At 39.5% G+C, this 19,599-nt stretch overlaps 1 protein-coding gene across 1 annotated transcript in view; it reads right to left on the reverse strand.

Moving 5' to 3' along the window:
* SH3GL2 (SH3 domain containing GRB2 like 2, endophilin A1) overlaps nt 1-19,599 on the reverse strand; it is a 165,962-nt gene that overhangs the window by 76,251 nt on the left and 70,112 nt on the right. The window lies entirely within an intron of this gene.

The raw sequence follows: 19,599 nt of genomic DNA on the forward strand, positions 1-19,599 counted from the left end.
AGTGAAGCTGAGTATATACCAAGAAGAGAGTCTCAACGCAGCTGTTTTGAAGTTATTGATCCTTAAGCTTTGGAATATAGGAAAAAGAATTTTAATTTTTACAAACTTGCTTAATATTCATAGTTTACATCCCACAAAGTTCACCTATTTACACTGTACAACTCAATGACTTTTTAGTATGTTTACAGAGTTGTATAATCATCACTATACTCTAATTTTAGAACAGTTTTATTATACCAAAAAAGAATATGCACTAGCATTCATCTCTCAGGCCTCTTGCCCCAACTCCCAGTTATCTTTTTTTCTTTCTTTCTTTCTTTCTTTCTTTCTTTCTTTCTTTCTTTCTTTCTTTCTTTCTTTCTTTCTCTTTCTTTTCTTGTCATGCTTTAAAAATTTTGCCACAGGGCACAGGTACTTGCTGGAGATAGACCAAAAGTGAGAGTTAGATAGAGAGAAGGAAAATGAGAAATCACCTTCCAAAGTGGATGGCCATACTGAAATCCTTTCTGCATTCTCTTCTCAGGATTTTGGGCATGCATGAACACATGCTGGGCATGTTTTCCGAGCCACTGGTGTGGGAAGCCGCCCACATCAAAATGGCTGCTTCCGGAGCCACGGGTGTGGGAAGCCGCCCACATCAAAATGGCTGCCATGACCTTCACATAACAAATGGCCGGTGCGACCTTGACACGTACACCAGGAACACAGAACTTCCTGGTTCAGACAAACTGACAGGTCCTCAATTAGGTCCGCTGTAAACCCCGCCTATTTTCTCCTGCCTTGTGTATATAAGAAAGTGCTCTGGCCCTCAATAAACGAGCAAAACTTTCATACCATCAAGAGCTGTGACACTGTGTGAGCTGTGACACTTCTTTCGCTCCTGTGCTGAGACGCTGCGCAGGTTCCAGACCTCTGCCCCCTCGCTCGAGTTCTCTGCCCGATACGTCCCGCAGGCCGGGACACACTGGGTCCACCTGAACCACAGAGTTGGTCATGTGGGATCCAGTACCTTAACCACCACATCGTCACCTGCTGACTCTGCCCCAACTATCTTAATGTCCCACCCTTGGCAACCACTGATCTACTTTCTGTCTCTATGGATGTACCTATAATAAGTATTTCATATAAATAGAATCATATAATTATCTGGCTTTTGTTTCTGGCTTATGTCTCATAACATAATGTTTTCAACATTCATGATGCACAATCCTTTCATGGCTGAACAATAGTCCATTGTAGGGATATACAATGTTTTGTTTACCCATTTGTAGGCTGATAAACATTCTGTATTACTTACTAGATAGGTAACTTCAGGTACATCATCATATCTAAGTTTCCTGAAATGAGGATTAAAAGCTACCTCCCAAAGCAGTTATATATAAAGTTACACAAAGATCAACCGAGTAAGATGACCGAGTAAGTGCTTTATCCACTGTAATGTACATCAGCAACACAAAAGGTTAGTGTTATTAATCTAGTGTTATTAATCAGGAGCATGCCCTGATATCTAAGAGTAATATGGTGATGCTATATGGGTGGGAACTCAGGGATATGACAACCATAGGCTTCCAAAATGCTTCTATCCTGAACTAATGTGTGCTTGATAGAGGAGACAGTCACTTTCCAAAACCCAGGCTAATTTTAAGGTTTAAAGGCAATTAATCTAAAGGCATCATTCCACATATAGATCTTTAAAAGCAAAATGAAGTGCCTATGGGTACTTGTTATTAAAGATGAACCCAAGGATTAACATATCAAAATACAATTCTATAATGAAAGTGCTTTCTTTCTTTTAAGCTTTCTATAGGGCATGTGTGCTCACAGAGAGACAGACAGGAAGAGAGAGAAAGTGGGAAAGCACCCCCAGAGGAGTATGATGACACTGCAACCCCTTCTCCACTCTCCTCTCAGGATTTTGGACTTGCATGTATACATGCCTAGTGTGTTCTACAAGCCACTAGATCTGGGCCTTGAACCACACAATCAGTCATGTGCTATCTAGCTGCCTTAACCACCTCACCACCTGGCTGACCCAAGAGCGCATTTTTTAGAAGTGACATAAAATTTTCTTATCAAATCAACTCATATAACCAGAATTCTGTAGTTCAGTAGCTTCCTGAGTTAGCAAGTAAAGTAATAGAATGTGAGAGGGAAATAAATGCATTAATGAGCTTATATAATGTTTCATGTTCTTTGCTTTTAAAAAAAAATGTGGGATTCCAATTCTGATTTTTGTAAAAGAATTACTTATTCTATTTTTCATTTATTAATATCTTTTTAAAACTTTTGCTACATGGCATGTGTGCTCACCAGAGAGAGACAAAGAAAGAAAGAGAGAGAAATAAAGCAAGCTACCAGGTCCAGAATTCGAACCACGGTTGGCCATGTGGGAATCCAAAGCCTTAACCACCATATCACCTGCTGTCCCTACAATTCTGACTTTTAATAAGGAGCTGTAAGAAAGAGGAAGTCTGCTATTCAAAAGAGAATCAGTATAGAAGTGAACTGGTGTTTTCTGATGTGAATAGACCATCCCATGGAAACCTATGTATGCTCAAGAATAGAGAAAGGATCAGGATGAGAGTCACTGAGAAGGGGAGGGTGAGATGAATAGATGTGTTATGGTCAGATAGCCAGGTTGTGCCAGACAGAATGAAAACCCAGGTCCCCTGATTCCATTCACAATAATTCCTACTTCCCAGGAAAGAGTCCACTCACGTTGACTATGATCAATATACAACTTTAATATACAAAGATTCTTTGACCTTTTTTTTTAAACTTGCTTTCCATAACTCTTTACATTGCTAACAATTGTTAGTAACCATTTTCTGGGTAACTATTTATTAAAATCAAGTAAGTTTTCCTGTCCTTCAGTAATAAACCTGTAATTCCCTTCCTTTGCCTATATGCCTACTGAATCTACTGTCACTAGGCCTACTGTACCCTCCACTGTGAAGACTCTCAATCCCCTCTGTGTGCACAGTTCCTGGGCCTAACTATAGAGCACCTGTTAGATTGTATTTTGTAGTATCATTGTTTATTTGAATGCCTCTCTAACTCTTATGCTGGAAAACAGTGATTTTTGATCCTTTTCATCTTTATTTCCCAGTGTCTGTTGCAGTCCCTGGAATATAGTTGGCCTGGGTGTATGAAGAAACAAGAGGGCATGAATAACACACCAACCTCTGTACTAGGCTGGCTTATTTTACATCAGCTTCCCTTTCTGACTCAATTCTCCTTGATGTCATTCCACTGAATAATCACTGTGTTTTCCTTTCCTTCTTCCCCACCAGATATCCCTCTGCCAAAGGCAAAAGGTATTTACAGAAAACAGGGTAATTAGTACTAACTCAGGACATACTTTTCAACACCATGATCTTAAACAGATTCTTTTTTAAAAGGGCAATATGCTGGCGTGACTGCTGAAAAGAATATGATATAAAGAGTGAGACAAGTAAAGTGAAAGTAAGAGTAGATCTACTCACACTGATTTACAATAGCAGCAATTAGATGGGGTAGCCAACTGTGCCAACATAATCTCCTTCACCACCATCATCATCCTATTAGGTTCTGGCAGTCTTCCCCACTCCGCCATTTATTTATTTAATTTTTTTACTGATCAATTTCCATGTGTTATGGTCTGAAGATACAGTGAGGAGGATGGTCAAAGGCCCTTTGACCCTAGGATATATGGAGGTGGGGATCATGGTTCTCCAAGAAGTCAGCATGGATGAAGATCAGAGAGGGAAGGACAAAGCACTCAGGGTGAAAATGGAGAAGCTGGCATTAGCCAGACTATAAGCCCTTTTGTACTAAATGAAAGCCTTCCTAAGATCAATGAGGGACTGTATTAATCTGCTTAGGCTGAAATACCATAGATTGGGTAGCTTAAACAATTTCATTTCCCACAGTTCGAGAGGTTAGAAATCCAAGATCAGGATGGAGAGGTTACGGTAAGAGCTTTCGTCCTATTTCACATACAGCTGCCCTTCACTGTGTCCTCGCATAACCTTGCCTCTGTGTTTGTGTAGAGAGAGGAAGATCTTTCTCTTTTTCTTCTTTTAAGGGCACTAATTCTATCATGTAGGCTTTGTTCTTATGACCTTATCTAACTCTAAGTATCTCCCAAAGGCCAAACACTCAAATACCAGTAGAGGTTAAGGCATAAACACATTGGATGGGGGGGATGCAAATTTTCACTTCCTAGCTGGGAGAAACATGATTTATGAATTTTAAATATCATTGTAGGTATATTTAGTGCAAAGGCACTCAGCCAAATAAGAGCTTGGCATCACAGAAGAATACTGCTTTAAGAAAAGGACTGCCACAAGGACGACACAACATTTTGCTTACATTTGCAGGACTGAAAAATCGTGACTGCCCCAAGGCTGGCATGCACAAAAGAACATATGGCTTCTCTGAAAGAAGTCCTTCATACTTCAAGTCCAAGTTTGCCAATAAAAACATCCTGTTCTCTAATTCTCTAAGTAAGGTTAGTGAACATAGGTTTTTGTCTGTTTGTTTCTTTTTGCCCTTTTATATTGGTTTGTTCCCTTCCTCCCCCATTGCTTTTTTTTTTTTTTTTCCATTTTGGTTTTGGTTCCTCTTTTTATATGGCATATGGAGAAACCAAGAAATTTAATTTTCTCAAACCTAAAAGCAATTTTCCCAATAAATTATCTTATACTTTTCTAAAACTGTGTTTCTCCTGAGTGAATTACCATCTACTTTTATGGGATATTTCCTAACTTAGAGCATGTTCAACTTGCCATTTAAAACTCAGAGGAACACCTTTAAGTAAAGCAAAGGTTTTAGGTACCACACTACTGCTAGAAGAGAAAGTTATACTCTGAAGTATCAAAAAAAAAAATGTTTCTTTCAACTCAATTACTATAGGCATTGTCTTCTCTACTATCTAAATGCAGGCACCTTTCTTTTATTCTCATAATGAATTCATTTTCCTCAAGACATAATGAACATATCAAGATAGAAGCCACATTTTAAGTATCACAAGAATCAGGTTACCGAAGAAGAATTAAAAGGTAAGGATGAAGAATAGTCTCTCACAGAAATCTGTCACATTGTTCCAAACTCAAAAACATAAGCATTTAAAAAGCTAACATTTTGTCATATTTGTTACACATGTACATATTTTTAATTCTGCCAGAGAGTGCATGCACTCATTGGAGACAGAGAAGGTGAGAAAGCATCCCCATGGGGAATGATCATGTCCAAATCTATCTCCACTTCCCCCTCTGTCAGAATTTTGGACACAGATGCACAGGTATCCAGCATGTTTCTGAAGTCACCAGGTCCAAGATCTGAATCATGCAGTTGGCCATGTGGGATGCAGTCACTTTAACATCATCCTATGAACTGGCCACATGTATTTTTAAATAAAGAAATAGCAACTACGAAAATACAATTAAAGCCCTGTTTATGCTTTCAGTGCTCTCTAAGATAACCATTCTCCCTCCCATGGTTCTTAGGGACCCCAGAAGAACTGAACCACATGTTCACAACCTAATGAGCTCCTAACTCAATGACAATGAAGGACTGGTCCACCAGATGAGCAAAATGTCAGTTAGTTTGGAGAATGGCCAATGAAAATCAGGAAAAGGGGGAACCCTCCAGAATGGCTGTGTGAGATCAGCAGATACTCTGACATAACATCTATTTCCATTTAGCTGGTGGAAATTATTTTCAACAAACTAGGAAAAAAAAAAAGGGCCTAGTTCATGTCTCCTCATTATAATTTCCATCTTTTTGCTCATTTTCCCTATATTACTATACATTTATTGTGATATAACAGAATCACAAAATTGACAGCTGATTTTCATCAAAAATGGAGGCCAGAAAGCAGGGGATGACATAGTCAAAGTGCTGAAGGAAATAAGGAAAGACATGTAGAGAAAAACCAGGAACAGGTATTTGAAAAGAGTACTTATGGGCAGTAGAAATGTTTAGGAAAGTAGAGGAAGAACAGAGAAAAGGCAGCACAGAAATCTGAGGACAGATCACAAAAACAGATGTCACTTACGAAAATGTTTTATCTGATATCTTAAAGGTTAATACAGAAAATCCTTTATATACATAGTGTGGAAGTTTATTAACAGCTCTTTCATTTCAATAGGTTATTGAGATATATTTCTCAACCAGATCTGTCAAAGAACCATTCCTTATTCAAGGCAATGTATGAAACATATATAAAATTGCTAGGTAATTTTTTTTAGGAAAGGAGTGACTGAACTATTAATAGCAGCTTATAAACATGTACCATATGAGTGAAGACAAAAGTGATGTATATTAATTACATAAGATAATCAAAGATTTTATTCATTCAATTTTTAAGTTCACCATAGGATGTGGTAGCTCACTGGAGAGAGACAGAGAGAGTGAGAGAGGTGAGAAATCATCCCCTGGGAGGATAGCCATGCCACAATTCCTTCTCCTCCATTCTCCTCTTGGAATTTCTGGGCATGCACACACATATTCCCAGTATGTTTTTCAAGCTTCCAAACCCAGGACTCAAATCACATAAGTCACCTTACCCTCTGTGCCACCTGCTGGCCCACATTCAATTTTTTTCATTAAAAATATAAGATATCAAGATTTGGTAAAACACAGCTAGAAGAAAAAAAGACATAGCTTGAAAAAAATACTAGATGAGTCTCCTAACACAGATTAAAAGAATATAAGAAAAATATTAGTTGATAATCTGAAAGCACATTATGAAAACTTCGATGCAGAAATAATGCAAATGAAATCTATAAGGACTATTTATTTATACTAAGGCAATAGTGCTTTAGCATCCCAGTAAACATTTTTGCTTTGTTTTTTTCTGTAAGTGTATATTAAACATACTTTAACTACATAGTACTGCTTCTTTGACCACTTAACCAGAATTACTAACAGGGCACTTTTGATTTAGAGAAAGGGGCATCAGTAAAGCTGGGATAGGAGCCAACACAAAGAACCAGCTAATTCTATTTAGCATACCCTGAATAAGCATCTCCCACCCTTACTGCCACATCCTACTGAAATCCTAGTTCTAACGGATACAGACAGAAATAACTGACAGAAGAGAATGGCCAATTTCTAAAAAAGACAAGTAGTGATGGTAGCAGCTCTATCAGACAGTGAAGGGAAGTGACCCAGAGGTGTGTAAATGCCATTTGGTAAGTCTAAAAATCTTTATAAAGCAACGTTTCACTGCACATTTAACAGCCAAAAGGTTAGAATAAAAATACAGAGACTATTTCCAAGAGAAACAAGCATTCATAATTGCATGGAGAAAATATTTTCTCTTGAGTAACAGGATGTTAAACATAGTCAACAAGCTCTTGTCCAGCACAAAGAAGCCACCAGACACACAACTACGGAATTATTCGCTGGTATTCCCTAAAAGAAAACCTGACATTTGTCTATAAGTAGAGACAAATAAAGCTTACTAAGTAGAAGATGTTCATTATTATGTTTGCCTTCTCTCAAGAGGCACAGATCAGGGAACCAGCAGTTAGTGTAATGGCTATGTCGCTGGACTCCCACGTAGTTGACCACGGTTCGCGTCCCGGACCCGGTGGCTTAAAACTCACGCCGGGCGCGTGTGCGTGCGTGGCCAAGATCCCAAGAGGAGAATGGAGGAAAAGGGATTGCGGCGTGACCATCCCCCCTGGGGGGATGATTTCTTGCTTTCTGTCTCTATGTCTCTCTCTGTCTGTCTGGTGAGTGCACGCACCCTATAGCGAAAACCTCTCCAAAAAAGAAAAGAAAAAAAAGAGGCACAGATCAGATACGAGGTTAAAAGAGAGAGAATCTGAAAAGCCACACTGGATATCTCCACTTCCTGGTTTTTTCTTCTTGGGCAGGTGAAACACCTCATCTCAGTACCCTCGGAATCCTCATATTCAAGAAGGAGGCTACAGACTGTACAGGGGAAGCCGGGCAGGGGGTCGGGGGGGAGGACAGTGAATCCTTAGCTGTGGTTATTAACATTAGACACGGGTCATCTGCAACTGTCCATTTGACCAGGGGTAAGGGTGTAAGAAACCCTCCAGACCATCATGTCCAGAGAACTTTGTTTTTATCTTTTTCAAAGGGTTAGGAAATCTTGTTCTTCTAAAACAGGACATTTAAAATTCAGTGAGATATTTAAATTTTCCAATGCTTTTTTCTTGCTGCCTCTACTGCTTTCCTCCCTTGTAAGGTTTACTACAGCAATAATTAGTGCATAGAAGATGCATCAATGCAAAAAGGTCTGCAGTAGTTAGAGTACTGTTCTCCATCTCTACTTAAGAGACCTTCATTTTCATAGTATAGTTTTTTAAAAAATATTTATAAAACTTTGGGGCCAGAAGATGGTGTGGTGGTTAAGGTGCTGGACTCTTGACCACAGTTGAAGACCCAGACCTGGTGGCTTGAAAATCACACTGAGCGCTTCTGTGTGTACGCTCAAAATCTCAGGAAGAAAATGGAAGAGATGTAGAAGGGACTGCAGCATGGCCATCCCCTCAGGGGTGATTTCTTACCTTCCCTGTCTGTCTCCCTCTGGCCCTCTCTAGTGAGTGCATATACCCAATGGCAAAAGCCTAGAATAAATAAATAATTTAAATAAATTTGTACTGTCTTTTTCCTAGTTAAGTTTGAATTGGTTTAGTGATTTGAAGTATCATTATATTTATATAAGATCAAATAAGTTAATATATGTGGAAGTGCTTTAAATAGCACTCAATGAGTGCTTTAAAATTGTTGGTTGTAACTATCATATTATCACTTGACTATTACATGTTACATATTATTATTTCTTAAAAGGCATAATGGGCAATAGGTGGCATGGAGGTTAAGGCAGCTAGATCCCACATGGCTGAATCCATGGTTCAAGTCCTAAACCTGGTGGCTTGAAAATCATGCCAGGCATGTATGTGTTTACCGAAAATCCCAAAATTGAGAAGAATTGGAGAAGAAAGAATTACGGCACTGCCATCCCCCAGGGGGACATTTCTCACTTTCTCTCTTTATCCTCTCTTTGGCAAGCGCATGTGCCCTATAGCAAAACTGAAAAAGAAAGCGAGAGAGAGAGAGAGGGAAAGAAAGAGAAAATGGAAAAGATATAGTAACTGTTCAGCTTGCTGAAAATCCCAAAATTGAGAAGAATTGGAGAAGAAAGAATTACGGCACTGCCATCCCCCAGGGGGACATTTCTCACTTTCTCTCTTTATCCTCTCTTTGGCAAGCGCATGTGCCCTATAGCAAAACTGAAAAAGAAAGCGAGAGAGAGAGAGAGGGAAAGAAAGAGAAAATGGAAAAGATATAGTAACTGTTCAGCCTACAGAGTTCATTATCTCCCTGGTAAGACATCATCCAGGTTCACGCAGGCAGGAAGTACCAGCATCATGCGGTAGTGCCCTAACTGTGCCACTGTGGCTCGGCCTGCAGGTCTACTCTTTATCAAGAAATTAAATCCTAACAATACTGACCTCATCTCACTACTGACGACACATCACTAGTGACATCACCTCACCATTGAATCGCCTGTAACATCACTACTGGGTTTCCTCCAGAGCTGACTTCATCTCACTGTCCTAATTTTCTCATTAATAACTGTTAGTCAAGGCTCTCCAGAGACACAGAGTCATCAGAAGACAGAGATACAGATAAAGACACAGATACATAGTCATGAGAGAGAGGACTTGTTAAGATTCTATTCCTTCTTCAGATTTATAAACTGTCTGAATTTGGCAGATTATAAAGTAACTAACTGGAATTAAGCCTGTGAACAGTTCCTAAAAATAATCTAGAAACTATCAACTCATATGTACAATTCTTTAAGTTTTAAAGTAGGATCTTATTTAGTGAACTTAACTACTCTGTAAGGGAGAATTGGCTTATTGATTACAAAGGCTAAGGAAGTCCCACAATCTGCTGCCTATAAGGTGCAGAACCAGGGAAGCCAGTGTACAGTTCAGTCTAAGACTGAAGACCTGAGAACCAAGGGTTCAAAGCTAACAAAGACATACCAGGAATGTGTACGTTAAGTGTAGCACATGTGATCACATATGAACATCTACTTTCTTTCCTACTTTAGCTAGAATGCTAATGAGAAATCTTAAAAAAAAAAAGAAAGAAAGAAAGAAAGAAAACTTTCTGAAGGAAAAATAAACAGGCTTGCTTAATAAAATGTGGTACATCCATTTAACTGAATAGATAGCAACCACTGAAAATGATGAAAAAGGTATTTATTCTACATTGCAAAATGAAATTAGTTTTTAAAAAGCATGAATTAGAAATCTTACATTTTTTAAAAAACAGATTAATAGAGAAGACAAAATTCTCAAAATATCCAAACTATCTCTGATGAGGGACCAGCAGTTAGCATAATGGCTGTGTTGTTGGACTCCCATGTAGCCGACCACGGTTTGAGCTCGGGACCCAGTGGCTTAAACTCATGCCGGGCGCATGTGCGTGCGTGCCTAAGATTCCGAGAGGAGAATGGAGGAGAAGGGATTGTTGCATGGCCATCCCCCTGGGGGGCGATTTCTGGCTTTCTGTCTCTCTGTCTCTCTCTCTCTCTTTCGGGCGAGTGCACGTGCCCTATAGCAAAAACCTGTACCAAAAAAAAAAATTATATATATATATAATATATAATATATGGTGAGAGAATTACAGAGTATTTACATTTTCTTCTGTTGTTAGTTTATACCTTTCACGATGAATATGCCTTACTTTTGTAATCCAAAATGAGAAACCACAAAATGGTCAGGTTTCATTTCCATGCTAATTTCCTACACCAGATAAAGGGCTGGGCTGTTCTGCATCTAGGAGCCAAAATCAAAATAAAAAGCCAAGTTTAACCAAACTGTCAAACATAGGGCCACACAGAGGCTAACCCCAAACATCTTAGCATGAAAGAGCCAGACAAGAGCAAGAAGGATCAGAAAAAAAACAGATGTGCCTGAAATACAAACCTTATTTTGTCACCCGTCTGATCTTCCAGTAAGACTTCCCACCTCTTTACCCCAATAGGCCTGTAACTCAATACGAAAGCAGCAAACTAAACCATCCACACTGCCCAGATCTTGGAGGCTCATCTGGAAAAGCACACACCGGCTCATGAGTCAAGAACTGCCAATTTAGACCATTGTGCATCTGTAATACCCGAAAGTACTGGGCTTTTTTAAATGCTAGGTTTCAGAAACCATGTTGTTAATTTTACTTCTCACTCCCCCCCCACCCATATCTCTTGTTTCAGCAAACCTAAAGTATCAAAAATAAGTTAGAAAGTTTTATTTGTTTTATTTTATTTTGTTTTGTTTTATTTTGTTTTGTTTTGTCTCTTCTTGCTCCAAAGAGGCAGAGACCATTCGCTTAGTTCACTTTCATGGTAATCTTTGCCACATCATACCTTGACATGGTAATTTCTTTGAGATACTGATAAAATTAAAATTTTAGAATCAATAAGAATAAATTAAAACATCTTTCCTTCTATTGATGGCCACAAATACTGCTTTAACTGTCACTGATGATTCTTTTTTTTGGCCAACTATACCTTCTCAAACGAACAGCATACTAAGCGAATCCATATCAAAAATACATGGGAGTTTTTACAAATAATGGAAAATAAAAAGGAATTCAACTTTTTTAAAGATATGTAATTTACAGTTATTATGAGCATGTGGAACATGCAACTGAAATTTGAAAGAATTCTTCACATAGCACTGTAAGTACAAATACATTAAAAATGTACCAAAAAAGATATGATGTGACTAACTCCAAAAGCTTAACTTTATGTTCTAGGTAGGATTCCATTCCTTTTTCAGATGTATAAGCTGCCCTGAATTTGTCAGATCATAAAATCATTGATTGGAATTAAGCCTGTGAACAATTCCTAGAAATAATTTAGAAACTATGAACTAATATGTAGAATGCTTTAAGTTTTAGCGCAGAATCTTATTCAGTTAGCTTAACTACTCTTTAAGGAAATAATTGGCACAAGGAATGCTAAGAGAATAAAGTAACATTTGCCGTGACTGTACGAGGCGCTTGATTTTCCTTGCTTTTTCACAGCATTACTGCAGTCATACTCAATGACTTAAGGTCACAGAGCCACGATGATTAGCCAGTCAGCTACATTGAAGATTTTTCACAGAGAGAATTGGCTAATTCATTTTCTGACTCCTCAGATTTAAATATCTGATAACAAGTAGGCCTTCTGGCCCAACTACAATGGTGCAGTCAGGGGCACTACCACATGATAACGGAGCCATATGAAGTGGGCCCAGGTTTCGACTCTGGGTCAGCCTGAACATGCTGGCTGCACCTATGATTTTGGCTGGCTAGAAGACAGAGGTGGGGTGTGACCATGAGGGGGTGAGAAACTGTCAGCAGTATGCCCCACCCCCCCAACTCATGAACAAAGAAACTTTCCCCCCCAAAAAAGTAGACCTTCATAAGTTAGTGAGGGAAGGGTGGGAGAATAGATACACGGTCACTGGCAGAACAAGCAGGAGTCTGTTGCCCTCATTTCTAACCCCACTCTCCCCATCAATGTTTCTCAAAGTGTCACTCACCTACACCAGAGTCATCCAGACACTAATATGAAAAGTACAGCATAACTCCCACTCCTCTGAACTGCTACCTAAAAATATGTGGGACCAGCAGATGGTATAATGGTTGCATTGCTAGACTCCCATGTAGTCAACCACAGTTCAAGTTCCAGACTCAGCAGCTTAAAACTCACACCAGGCACATGTACATGCGTGCCCAAAATCCCGAGAGGAGAATGGAAAAGAATGGACTGTGGCATGGCCACCCCCCTTGGGGGATGATTTATTGCTTTCTGTCTCTCTGTCTCTGTCTCTCCAGTGAATGAACATGCCCTATAGCAAAAATCTCTCTCCCCCCCAAAAAAAATATTTGGAGGTGGGGGTCTGGGAATCTATATCTTTCACAGTTCTCTCAGTGTAAGAAATACTGCCACTTTGACCCCCCTCTCCCAATGCTGAACCCTAGCAGCATATCAAAATATGGATCTTCCTCTCGATTTTATGTATTCTCTGGCTGGCAGTGCAATGAGGTACTTGAAAAAATCAGAGTAAGAGGCTCTACCACTGTGAGGAAGGACATGTGACCTCATGCCACAAACCCACAATATCTGAATTTTGCTACTGCTTTCCTCCAAAAGTTGTTTTAATTTCTCCATCTGGTAAATGCTGAAGTATTACCATTGCCATCTGGAATTGTAAAGTGTTATAACAGTGACATGGCATCAATAAAGATTTACAGTGCTTCTAGCTTATAAGATTTGAATTCACATAAAAATTCACTGGGTACAAGTTGTCAAGAGCCAAGTTTATAAGAGCCAACCCCAAATAACCTGTAATAGCAGGAGGGAAAATGAATTTATTGGTATGTTTCTACCCCCTGTGGGAACCACCGCACACTGACTCATTCATTATGTGGAACCCAGAAGTTTCAAACAGAATCTTAAAATTGAAAAGGTCAGGAGCATAACAAACTTCTGAAAAAATAATGGGAATGTTTCCACTCTTGATACGGATTTGACTTCTATTAATAATAACATCAAACACACGTAGGGTCCTTTATCGCATTCAAATATATTTCTTGTACCTTCATTAATTTGATCTCTGAGATACTATGAAGTGCATGGTACATTCCGCACACTTTTATTAGCATTCTATCTCTGTTCTACATCATTTAACTTCTCACAATTTGCCTGTGAGTTTCTGGAAGACAGAGACAGCATATTCTCTTCTGCACTCTTAGCACCTGGCAGGGTGTCTGACTCCTTAAAGAAGGCACTCATGGGGACCAGCAGTTAGTGTAATGGCTATGTCGCTGGACTCCCATGTAGTTGACTGCGTTTTGAGTCCCGGACCCGGTGGCTTAAACTCACGCCGGGCACATGTACATACGTGCCCAGGATCCCAAGAGGAGAATGGACGAGAAGGAATTGAGGTGTGGCCATTTCCCCTGGGGAAATCACCTGGGGGGTGATTTCTCGCTTTCTGTCTCTCTGTCTCTGTCTGTCTGGTGAGCACACGTGTCCTATGGCAAAAATCTCTCTCTCAAAAAAAAAAAAATAAATAAGGCACTCACAGATGTGGGAAAACTTTTTTTAAATAAAAACACATTATAGAGATGAGATCACTGAGACTCAGAGAGATCTAGAGGTTTTTATTCTGGAGAGGTGACCTGGGAAGGAAGTAGGTAATATGCCCTTGAATGTGAGTGGGGCCACTATGAGAAGGGTCAGACTGATTTCACATGACTTCATTGGGAAAATCTGGATGTGGTTAGTGGGAAGGCCATTTCAGCTAATAGGAAAAAAGTTTCTACCAATGAGAAATACCTCAAATAGGAAATACTCTGTTCAAAAGGGAGAGCTGCCCATCATGTGAACATACAGGAGAGACTGTGCAGAAAGGGCCTTATGAAGCATTGGAGAACGTAACAGAAATAGGCTGAGACCTTCAGCTTTCTAACAGTGTCCTCACTGAACCATAGTGAATGCCTCTGCAGATTATCAGCTAACAGGTTCTCACCATACAAAAAGCAAGCCATCCATTCCAGGCAAGATGGGACAAGAGGGACTGGATGTATCCCTCCACTTGAAACCAACAACAACAATGACAACAACCCAACTTTGTGTGTGTGTGTGTGTGTGTGTGTGTGTGTGAGAGAGAGAGAGAGAGAGAGAGAGAGAGAGATTTTCAAGACTGATTATCAGGAAACAAAGACAGTGATACCTGATTAATAGAACATCAATGAGATCAGCCTTATAACTGCCCAGCTTAGTGCTTTGAGAGATTTCCCAGGCCACAATGCAAGGAGGGAGAAGATAGGTAAAAACCTCAGAGATCTGAATCTGAGGAGACCAAGGCATCTAGAATTTGTAGGAGAGAGAGCTACAAAGAGAGACAGTCCTGGAGCTCTGCAGAAAGATTCCTTTGATTATTCAGCAGAGTGTTGATCAGCACATGCACATGAAGAAACTAACCAAGACTGCAGAAAGATCTGTCAAGAGGGAAGAAGGGATAGCACCCACACTCTGGTGAGAGGGAATAGTGCCTACCCTTACCAGACACCGGAAAGCCTCAAACTGACCTGGCGTTCAGGAGATAGGTCAGTACTTACCTCGGTGGTGCAAGCAAGTACTGCAGCTACAAATGTGATGCTGCTCTGGTCCACTCTCATGCATTTAAAAAAATCCAAAATATTAAAACTGTTTCCAAGTAGTTTAGCTGTTTCTCAGGACAAAGTTAAAGAATTTTTAGTGGAAAATAAAAACATCCAGCACCTAATAAGGTAAAATTCATAATATTATGCAATGGAGATAAAAATGCCAGAAGCATCTAGAATATGCTATGCACTTAATAGGATTTTAGAAAAAAAGCAAATATACTGAAGGTACATGAAGTATACTCTGTATGCTACGAAAGACTGTAGTGTGTTCTGCATTATTTGTATTAATAGTCAAACATGTATCAACAGATGATACATCCCATTATTTTTTCAGAATCATGTTATGCGTCTGACCAATATAAAGTTTTTGAGGCATGCAAAAAAGCAAAAGAAATCTGTGATGAGAAAAATCATACAATTAAGTCCAACTCAGAACTGCTATGAGTGACAAAATTAGCGGACAAGGTCTTTAAAACAACTATACATACACACTACATACACACATACACACACACACAGATAAACACATACATAACACAAACACATATATACATACATATATACATATACATATAATGCATAACTCCTAGAGATAAAAGGTACAATGTCTGTGATGAAAATATATTGGAGAGCAATAGATATTGCAAGAAAAAAGATCAGTGAAATTAAAAACATAGCCTGGTGGTTGAGGGAGCTGGATTCCACATGGCGGACTACACAGTTCAGACCCTAGTAGCTTGAAAGATACACCAGGCATATGTATACATATGCTCCAAATCCCAAAAAGGTAGAAATGGAGAAGAGATTGCAGCATGACCATGCCCCATGGAGGTGAGTCTCATGTTCCCTCTCTCTCTCACTCTCTGTGTGTCTCCAGCAAGCACACATGCTTAGTTTGCTATAAGACAAGTATGCTTGCCAGGACAGAGGGGGAAGGCCCGCTTCACAATCCCTTCTCCTCCACTTCTCTTGGGATTTTGGGCATGCACACAGACACACACACACACACACACACACACACACGGCATATTTTTCAGGATGACAGATCCAGGATTCAAACCGTGCAGCCAACAATGTGGGATCCAGCCACCTTAACAGTCATACCACCTGTGTCCCACCTGTGGCCCTTTCCTTTTAAAGGCTTAATGCTATTCCATTGCATACGTGTACACTGTATTTTGCTTATCCATTAATCTGCCAAAGTGCAATAGGGTTGACACCTTCAGCTATTGTGAGTAATGCTGCTAAGCACATGGTGTACAAATTATCTGTTTGAGTTCCTGCTATCAATTCTTTGGGGTATATATCCAGAAGGAGACTCACTGGATTATATGCTAATACTATATTTAATTTGCTGAGGAATTGCCCTACATTCCACAGTTAACTTCCTTGAAAGCAAGTCTGACTGTTACTTAGAGGCTTAGAATTCCTTTAATGGCTCCCCGGAGCAGATTCTTCCCAGACTATTCTATGTGTAGCTCAAATCCTCCATGCCAAGGACCTCACTCCTTCCTGAGGCTCTGAAGCACCCTGTACCTGTAGCACCTCTGCTAGCACTTCCCTCACTCTGTTGTTAATGGTTTAGATTTCTCTCTCACTAGGCTGTCCACTACTTGAGAATAAGATCCATATTTTGAAACCTCTTTATATCCTCAGCACCCTTTCTACTGTGCCTAGAACATATCAGAAACACGGCACATATGTGTTAAGTGAATGAATGCCAGTTCAGTTGTACAAAAAGTAAAACTACTGCCATACTGTAAAATAAGCAAAGTAACAGAGGAGCCCAAATACAGGTTAAACGTACGTGTGTGTGTGTGTGTGTGTGTGTGTGTGTGTGTGTGTACCCACACATACGAACTAGACTATACATTTATAATGAGAAGATTCCTTTGCACATAACTTGTAGTCACTCACATACTAGTTTCCACTTTCAGTCACAGCTCCTTATGATGCTCCCTGGGGGAATGAGGGAGAAAGAGAGGCCAACAGCACACAGCACAGCTGCACAGCAGACACAGTCCCAGAAACGGGTTAATATCTGGGGCATCTCTCTCCGCTGAGGACTACCCACATCTATATCAATTAGACCTTTGGTTTCATGGACATTCCACACCAGAATATGTTCTCTCAGATTAGGAATCTGGAAGACTTCTTGATGAAAGGCTTTAATAAGCTTCTGTTCCGTCCTCACACAGACCAATGGTTTCACCATCTAATTATAAGATATTGGACGAGTACCTCAGCATGCAGCCAGACCTGAAGACAGCTTATGGATAATGGTTTCCTGAAGCAACTATTCAAACTAAAACAAATGACAGTTTTAACTGCGCACACGAGATGATTGCTGATTTTTTTTTTAACTGTCAATTTTCTGGGTAAAGAAAAATGTTGTATTTTCCAAAAAGATTCTGGCTGTTCCAATTGTACTGATACAGGAAACAAAAAAAAAGTCACTGGCCATATTATCAGACTTTCTATTCGTAAGTTGGTACTATTCATGACTGATCCACATGGTTCATAAGAAATAATTATAAAGAAGTGGCCTCTCTTCCATTTAAGGTATAAGTAAATAAAACCAGCTTCTTCCAGGACAAATGCATTTTTTAATTTTTTTGGAGAGGTTTTTGCTATGGGGCACATGCACTCGCCAGAAAAACACAAAGAGATATAGAGACAAAAAGCGAGAAATCACCCCCCAGGGGGGATAGCCACGCCACAATCCCTTCTCCTCCATTCTCCTCTTGGGATCTTGGGCATGCATGCACACGCGCCCAGTGTGAGTTTAAGCCACCGGGTCCGGGACTTGAACCGCAGTCGACTACATGGGAGTTCAGCTACGTAGCCATTACGCTAACTGCTGGTCCCACAAATGCATTCTTCAAGCCTCTCAAATAAGTAGCCCAGGAAACATTTCTACTTACACAATCAGAAATACTACAGATCAGTAGAACCTCTGCCTGAAATATTAGGTCATTGGGAAAGTCATGATATATTTTTCCTTTTTTCTATGCAAAAATGTGTCATGACTCTCCTGATAACCCAATAGTTTATATACATTAAAATAACCAAAATGGGGGCCAGCAAGTGGCACAGTGGTGAAGGCACTGGACTACATATGGTCAACCACGGTTTGAGTCCTGGTCCCGGTGGCTTGAACTCATGCCAGGTATGTGTGCATGTATGCCCAAAATCACAAGATGAGAATGAAAGAGAAAGGACTGCAGCACGGCCATTCCCCCAGGGGGTCATTTCTCTCTCTCTCTCTCTCTCTCTCTCTCTCTCTCTGGCAAATGCAAGCACTCTGCAGCAAAAATCTCTAAAAATAAACAAATAAACAAAATGTCATGAAAGGAGTAAATCATGGTAGTAGGAAATAAATTGATAGAAAAATATAAGCATATTAAGGCACCAAAATCAATCACTGACCATGAAGAAAAAAATAGTTTGGTCACTTAAGGACTCAGACTAAAAGGTACTGAACATGAAATTCCTCTTAACTAAAACCTTTAAAAAGCCTAAAGTTTAATGTTTTTACTTCCAGTACATTAAGATCAAAGGTAACAAAGAATCTCAAATGCACTTCATATTTCCTTAAACCGGAATCTTGTGATCATGTTGAATTTACTAGCCTAATTTCTTAAATGGGGCCATGCAAACAGACTTTAAATAGCACACACTAAACTGATCTCAGAGCCTCCTTCACATAGCAATCTAAAGCAAAACAAAAGGCATTATCTTAGACACATGAGGGCATTCTCTAAAGCCACTAGACAGACCTGACCACACACTCATCATAAAAGAACAATATAAGAGTAGAACGTAATGCAGTCACGCACATTTGTTAACTATTACTTTTGACAAATTTCAAAAAAGAAATCTAGTTTTCACGGTTCCATCCTCAAACTGTGTATGTTTTAAAAGCCCATTAAAATATTTTCAAACTGGAATTTTTCTACTCTGAGTCTGTAATAATTCAAGATAACATTTCTCTAGGGAAAAAAAAAATTGGCATGAAAGAAGGCCAAGAAGAGTCAAACTCAAAAACTAAAATGGATGAACTATGACCATCAATTAAGTTGAAGCTACATTCAATGTTACCAACAAAAAGCACATTTAAATACAAGTGAAATTGTAGAAAATAAAAACAGTTTTGGAAGAGGAGAAGGAAGGAAGTGATCAGAATGTCAAGAAGTGGGAACAGTAACTGGGGAGAGTAACGGGGACCATAAGTTGAAGAAAGAAGCCAAGACAATGAGAATAGTCTAGAATCCAGGGACAGATCCATCCCTCACCCATCTCAGAGGCCCTGAAAAGTCATCATAAAATCACAGACTATTCACAATGAGATGATAAGAAAGATTTACTGAATTATCTTTGTAGACTCTATTTACCATA

This window comes from Tupaia chinensis, unplaced genomic scaffold (genome assembly GCF_000334495.1).
Source record: "Tupaia chinensis unplaced genomic scaffold, TupChi_1.0 Scaffold149424_1, whole genome shotgun sequence".
NCBI classification, from domain to species: domain Eukaryota; kingdom Metazoa; phylum Chordata; class Mammalia; order Scandentia; family Tupaiidae; genus Tupaia; species Tupaia belangeri.